Source organism: Arachis hypogaea, chromosome 12 (genome assembly GCF_003086295.3).
Source record: "Arachis hypogaea cultivar Tifrunner chromosome 12, arahy.Tifrunner.gnm2.J5K5, whole genome shotgun sequence".
Taxonomy (NCBI): domain Eukaryota; kingdom Viridiplantae; phylum Streptophyta; class Magnoliopsida; order Fabales; family Fabaceae; genus Arachis; species Arachis hypogaea.
In genome coordinates, this window is record NC_092047.1 from 50,691,500 (window position 1) to 50,699,311 (window position 7,812).

A 7,812-nucleotide genomic window follows, 5' to 3' on the forward strand; every position below is an offset into this window, starting at 1 on the left:
AAGGAACTCTTGAGTTGGAAGGATCGAAGGAGACATTTATAGTTGGGTTAAATGTTGGATTGCTATCCTGTCACCAATGCCAATCCCTTTGAACTAAGTGGGTTGTAACTCGTGAATAGATTTAGCAGTCCAACTTGTTTGACTTTCCCTTACCTAGTAAAGGATAACCAAACAGAATAACCGTTAATTATAAATCAATCTTAAAAATCACTCCATCAATGATAGAGATTCTAACTGATCGATTCCCAGTCAAGGCTTTTATTTATATTATTTAAAATTCTTCAATTTAAATTCCAATTTACTTAGCTCAACTTCTTGGAACATCTGATTAATAAAATAGTACACTTTTCTGCAACTTGTTGGGAAACGACCTGGGACTTAAAACTCCCAGTAATTTTAATTTAAACTCTCTGTGACATATTTCTAAATTGATAGGCAGATTTTCGGTGAGTTAAGAACTATACTCGCAACGTAACCATTTTAATAAATTTTTAATTCACCAGCTTCTGCTTCCCATCAATTTTTGGCGCCGTTGCCGGGGAGTTGCAATAGAGTGCTAATTTTATTAATTAGAATTTATTTATTTGTATTTTATTTAATTTTGCTACTATGAGCTGCATGTTTCTTCCGTCAAATGACACGTTCACTTCCTGATCCGCGCTTGCTAATATTCGATCCTGAAATTGAAAGAACAATTTCACGAATAAGGCGAGAACAACGTAGGTTAGCCCGCTCTGAAGGCGGATCTGAAAGTGAATTTGAGGAAGAAACCAGCCCTCGTTCTACTGATTCGGTTGTTTTATGCGCAGAAAACATGGCAGCTAGAAGAGTTACCATTTAGGCGGAAGGAGCTCCTGACTTTACAATGCAACCGTTTCAAGCGCATCATCCAGCGGTAGCTACGGATTTTGAGATAAAGACCGCACTGCTGAATTTGATGCCCAAGTTTCATGGCCTACCTGCTCAAGAGCCTATCAAGCACTTGAAAGATTTCCAGGCATCCTGTTCTACTATCAGGCGTAATGGCACTGATGAAACTTCAATTCTACTGAAAGCTTTTCCTTTCTCTCTTGAGGGAAAAGCAAGAGAGTGGTACTACACTCAACCTCTAGCAAATGTATCCAACTGGGATACACTCAGAAAGGAGTTTCTGGAGAAATTCTTTCCATCTGAAGTTACTAATAAACTGAGGAAGGATATCTCTACAATTGTTCAGGATGACAATGAGACTCTCTTTGAATACTGGGAGTGCTTCAATAATCTTCTGGAAGTATGCCCCCACCACATGATTGACAAGATCGTGCTACTCAGCTATATCACACAAGGTATGAGGCCCCAAGATAAGACCACATTGGAAAGTGCCAGCAATGGGTCTATGAAGAAGTACAAGACCACTGATGAAGCTTGGCAATTGATCAGTGATTTAGCTGAATCTACTCGGAACCACAGACAGAAGCAAGGTCATTCAAAAGCCGTTGCAGAAGTATCTTCTGGCATAGAGACTGCTGCTCTAAATCGAAGCATCTGTGAGATGACCAACCTGCTGAAGCAAATGCAGTTGAATCAACAAGCTCAGCAAACTCAACCGCAGCAAAACCAACAACTAGTTCCACAAAGAATTTGCGAAATTTGTGCTGATTACAGCCACTACACTGATGAATACCCGCAGCTCCAACAAGAAGACAACATGGTGGCATCCACTCACAACTTCTATGACTGCCCCAACCAAGGGTACTATCAAAGTGGAAATAATAACCATGGATGGCAGGACAATTCAAACCAGAATTAGAGGGACAACAACAATAGGGGAGGCAGAGATAATCAGGGAAATCAGAGGTGGAATAATAACAACAACAGGCAGCAAAATCAACCTTACTGAGCACCTCACCTGAGGCAAAACCAAGGACCACCGAACAATCAGCAGCATACCTCTCAGTTTACTCATTCTTCTGTATCTTCTAATGAAGATTTATTACAAGCTTTTGAGAAAAGACAACTGGCCATGGAAAATACCATCGTGAACAATATTAATGCCAGTCTGAATGGTTTCACCTCTACTCTACAAGCTTTATTGACACAACTTGGTTCAGCATAAAATTCCAGTAACCAACCTTCAAGCACCACTGGAATCCCTTCTCAACCATTACCCAATCCGAAGGGAGGCATTAATGCCATCACCCTGAGGTCCGGAACCACACTGCAGGAGAGGAATCAGGAGGAACCAAGCTCACCAGAATACGCCTCAGCTGAAGAGGTGGTGAAAATCGAAGATGTTGAAGAGGAAGAGGATATACAGGACATGGCTGAAGAAGAGATAGCTCAACCACAGGAAGAAGCACCAAAAGGCACAGGCACCACAAAAAACACTACTCCCATTCCATTTCCACAACTTGCAAGGAAGCCCAGGAAGCAGCTGGAACCTGATCCTAAAATGGTAGAAATATTCAAAAAAGTTGAGGTAACTGTTCCCCTTTTTGATGTTATTCAGCAGGTACCTAAATATGCAAAGTTTCTAAAAGACTTATGTATCCATAAAGACAAAATTAATGAATTAGAAACTATTCCTTTTTGATAAACCACTATTTTATGGTTTATATTGTGTTTAATTGTGTGGTTTTGTCATGATCCTTGCCCACTTATTCATCAATTTAGCATGCATTTAGATTTCCTTCCTAAATTCAGTACATGTTTGAAAATTGCTTCCTAGAGACTTTAATCATTTACTTTTAATTCTCCTTTATTCCATTCGATGCCGTGATCTGTATGCCCAGTGTTTCAGGCCTTATAGGGCATGAATGAGATAGAGATTGGAGAGGAAGCTAGCAAAAATGGAAGGAACACAAGAATTTGAGGAGATAACCAGTGAGAAGTGACGCGGTCGCATAGCTCACGCGACCGCGCGAAGGAGCGCAAATCGCAGCGACGCGGCTGCATGGCTTGCGCGGCCGCGCGAATTGGAAAGCGCAAGCGACGCGATAGCGTGGACGACGCGAACGCGTGGAGAGGAAAAAGCGCAAGCGACGCGTCCGCATGGATGACGCGATCGCGTGACATGTGCGATCTGCATAATCTGTAGAATTCAATGGGGGCGATTTTGAACCTTATTTCGGCCCAGTTTTTGGCCCGGAACAGCAGACTAGAGTCAGAGAATATGCAGAAACAACACACACATTCATTCAGTAGCTTTAGATCTATTTTTTTCACTCTCTTAGGTTTTTCTCTCTAGTTTTTAGGATTTTAATTTTCAATTGATCTTAGCATTGGAATATTGAGAAGAGTTATTTCCTCATCAAGACTTCATCATTCTAGTTTGTTCTCTAAACTTGGTTTTATTCTTCCATGTTCTTTGTTATGTTCAATTTTGTCATTCAGATACTTTTATGATTAATTAATGTAAGGATTATTTCTCTTTAATTCAATTTCAATTCCAATAATCATGTCTTCTTTTAATTCCCTTTTATGTGCCATGGATTCTTTATTTACAATGCGTGAGTAGTTTCATTACTTGATAGGGAGTTGATTAAAAGGAACTCTTGAGTTGGAAGGATCGAAGAAGAAATTTATAGTTGGGTTAAATGTTGGATTGCTATCCTGTCACCAACGCCAATCCCTTTGAACTAAGTGGGTTGTAACTCGTGAATAGATTTGACAGTCCAACTTGTTTGACTTTCCCTTACCTAGTAAAGGATAACCAAACAGAGTAACCATTAATTATAAATCAATCTTAAAAATCACTCCATCAATGATAGAGATTCTAACTGATCGATTCCCAGTCAAGGCTTTTATTTATATTATTTAAAATTCCTCAATTTAAATTCCAATTTACTTAGCTCAACTTCTTGGAACATCTGATTAATAAAATAGTGCACTTTTTTGCAACTCGTTAGGAGACGACCTGGGACTTAAAACTCCCAGTAATTTTAATTTAAACTCTCTGTGACATATTTCTAAATTGATAGGCAGATTTTCGGTGAGTTAAGAACTATACTCGCAACGTAACCATTTTAATAAATTTTTAATTCACCAGCTTCTGCTTCCCATCAGGAAGTTAGCTACTCATAGCTCAAAAAGTACTCAAAAGTGAAGTGTAAAAGTGGATCTAAAACTGACTGCTTAACCCTCCTCATTTCAGTACTCATTGGGGGTATTTATACTACTCCTAGTAAAATAAAAGAATTACAAAAGTGAAAAAAGGAAAATTACATTTTGGAGGAAAAAGAAAACACTCAATAATCATGACTTCTCAGCTGGTGTGTGGCTGGCACTTTTCTGGCGTGTCACGTGCCCTTCATTTCTAGCTTGGCGTGCCACGTCCAATCCTTCAAGTGGCACGCTCGTCCCTCTAACAACCTTGACGTGCCATGCCTTGGAACTCAAGTGGAACGCCATAGTGGATTTCTTGTGTTGGCATGCCACGCCTTCGAACTCAAGTGGCACACCCTTTGCCTTTCTCACTTCTCTTTGCCTCTGGAAACTTGTACTGGCGTGCCACGCCCAAGGTTTGGCATGCCACGCCCTTGCTTTATGCTTGGCTAGGCTTCTCTAGAAAGTTGAACTAGCGTGGCACGCCCAGGGTCTGGCGTGCCACGCCCCTTTTGTGAGTGAGTGGTTCCTCTGTTTGGCGTGCCACGCCACGAACTCAAGTGGCACGCCCCAATACTTCTCTTTGAATGACACTGGCGTGCCACGCCTGGTGCTCAAGTGGCACACCTAAATGAAGAATAGTGAATGGCGTACCACGCCTTCGATACCAAGTGGCACGCCCCAATGTAATTGGCCTCCTTTATCCTCTCTGGAAACTTATACCAGCGTGCCACGCCTAAAGGCTGGCGTGCCACGCCTATGATCTTGTCTTAGTTCCAGTAGTTGGCGTGCTACGCCTCAGCCTTCAAGTGGCACGCCATAGTGAGATGCTAAGGTTGGCGTGCCATGCCTTCGATACTAAGTGGCACGCCCAGTCCTTGCTTTTGGTCCTTTGTGCATTGGCGTGCCACGCCTGGTTACTCAAGTGGCACACCCAGTCTTCAATTGCCTTCAGCCTCTTCTCTGGATTATTATACCAGCGTGCCATACCATGCTGCTCAAGTGGCACGCTCATGGATTTGTGAACTCTTCAAGCTTGGCGTGCCACGCTTGGGTTCTCAAGTGGCACGCCCAAGTGACTTCTTGGGGCTGGCGTGCCACGCCTTCGACACCAAGTGGCACGCCATAGTGAAGGTTCTTCTTGGAATGGTGAGTTTGCGTGCCACGCCCCTTTACTCAAGTGGCACGCCCATAGCAGTTAATGAGCCAGGCATGCCACGCCCAGCTTGGCATGCCACGCCCCTTTTGTGTCCTCCATTGTAGCTCTCTGGAATTTTGTATTAGCGTGCCACGCCCAGTCTCTGGCGTGCCACGCCCACATGCATGCTTGGACTTCTTCTCTGGACTCTAGTACTGGCGTGCCTCGCCCAGCTCCTGGCGTGTCATGCCAGTGCATTTTTGTGGCGTTTGCTTCAAGTGGCACGCCAGTTTCACACGCTCAGCTTCTTGTTTGTCTTCTACCCAAATTTTTATGCTTTTTCTCACCTGAAATTCAGCATAATTCATCTCAAAGTAGTGTACCATAATATTCATCAAATAATGCATGAATTGTACTGATCAAATGAGATTTATGCTCTTTTATGGTCTTCTTTATGCAAGTAAGAAGGGTAGATGATGCAAGTCATCACAACACCAAACTTAAGTTTTGCTTGTCCCAAGCAAATCAATGTGAGTAAACCTTTATAACTTGAGGCCTTGGCTTTGAGTGATTGTAATACAACTAAGAGTAAGACTAAGTGTTCAACACATGTATGAATGTTTTAATGTCATGAAAAGCTCTTGGATCCTTGAGGGTTCTTTCAGGTATAGGCTTTAGGGGTCCTTTTTATTTATTGTCACCTTGAAGTAGTAAGGGTTGTTTTGCTTTCTTGACCACGACTCTAAGTGTTTTGTCTCAAGACAACCCTTTAATTAGGCTTTCAATTAGCACTCCCAAACCAGTTGGTTTTAGGGTACTAGGTGTTGAGACACCCCTAAGAATTTACTTGCCCAGGTCTCTTCTTGACACATCTTCACCACAAGAATCTACTAAGATCTTTAATTCCTTTTTGAGCTTTTTAATGTTTCTTTTTCTATCCCAATAGTTGATGCTCAGAGCCTTGGGTCTTTATTACTTACTACCTCTTGGTTCTATGGATATTCAAGGAACACCCCTTAACCTTCCCCTTGTTGTACCTTCTAGGACTAGTTGCTCTTCCATGACTCATTTTCTTTTTAGTTCATCCAAGGTCTTACACTTGGTTACTTATTTCTTAGTTTGTTTGATAATCTCTCTTGTCCTTGGTCTCTCTCATTATTTTTGCACAACTCACAGTGACTCTTAGGGGACAAACTGTACTTTTATTTATGTTGAAATGAAGACTTGAAATACATGGCATTTTCTTTCTTGAAAAAAAAAACTCATAAAGATTTCAAATAAGAATTAAAACTAAGCATAAAGCATAAACTATCCTAGCATGACTATTTATTCAAAAAGTAAATAAAGCAAAAAACTTAAAAAAGATTTCAGAATTAAAAAGTGTCAACCATGGGACTTAACAACCTTGAGTAGCTTCATCTTTAGTTCATTGGCCCCTTCCCTTTTTCCTTCTTCTTGGAGGGGGAGAATCCACCTTCATCTGGCTTGGAGGAACCTTCTTGTGCTTTGGTGTCCTTGGACTTCCAAAATCCTGCCCTTTTCATATAATTCCTTTCATCTTCTTTATGTTTGGCTAGGATTTCCTCTTGTCTTGCACTTAGCTCTTCCATTCCTTGCATGAAGGTTGGGTATCCTGGGTTTAGAGCGGCCATGGCATTACACAAGTGATTCAGCTTCGCTTATGTATTGATGTCATACTGCCTCCTGGATATGGTCCTAGCATCATAGAGATGTCTGAATTCGGCCAAGTTCCTCCGTTGCCATTTGCCGTGCTCTGCTATTTTGTCCAGTGCACTTCGCACTTCTTCCCAGTCAAATTGTTCTTGCTGCTCCTTCCTCATATGCTCCCAATTCCCTTGGAGTTGTTGAATGTTTTGGTTGACTTGGCTCTATTATTGTTGTTGAGTTTCCTTGAGTTGATTGACATCTTCCCTCAAGTGGTGTAGATCTCCCTTCATTTGATGTACATCTCCTTGCAATTGCTCCCTGTTGGATCCCTCTGAAAATTGTTGATATTGGTATTATAGTGGTGGAAGTGCCAGGAATTGAGGTTGCTCTCCTGCCTCCTCTTCTTCTTGTTGTTGTGGTGGTTCATGGGCATGAGCTCTTTGTTCTCTGGCCCTGTTGAGTGGGTGCACAGCTACCACCTTGGCCATCTTTTTGGCAGTTATGAACTTGTCTTGCTTCATAAGCACTTCATCAATGATCTTTTCAACTCCAGCCTCATCACATAGCCTTTGTATAATGCTGGGAATGCCAACCTTGTGTTGTCATTGGTACTTTTCAGCACTTTGTTGATGTTGTTGGCAATCATCTCCTCCACGTTGATATTCTCTCCTTTCATGATGCTGTAGATGAGTATAGCTCTCTACTTGGTCACCTCTGAAGTGTTGGATGTGGGGATTAGGGACTTCCTCACAAACTCTAGCCACCCTCTAGCTTGGGGGCTCAAATCTCTTCTCCTCAATTGATTGGGTATCCCATCCTTATCATTGATCCAATGCACATGTATCACACAAATCTCATTCAGAATCTCATCAAGCCCAGGGTCTTGCTGCTTCATTTTTTCTTCATAGCTCTGAGTGGAGCTT

At 41.9% G+C, this 7,812-nt stretch overlaps 1 non-coding gene across 1 annotated transcript; it reads right to left on the reverse strand.

The window, feature by feature from the left end:
• Window positions 1–1,183: 1,183 nt before the first annotated feature.
• Window positions 1,184–1,291, reverse strand: LOC112731586 (small nucleolar RNA R71). Its single transcript, XR_003167359.1, has one exon. It is a non-coding gene; the product is annotated as a small nucleolar RNA R71 (small nucleolar RNA).
• Window positions 1,292–7,812: the final 6,521 nt, after the last annotated feature.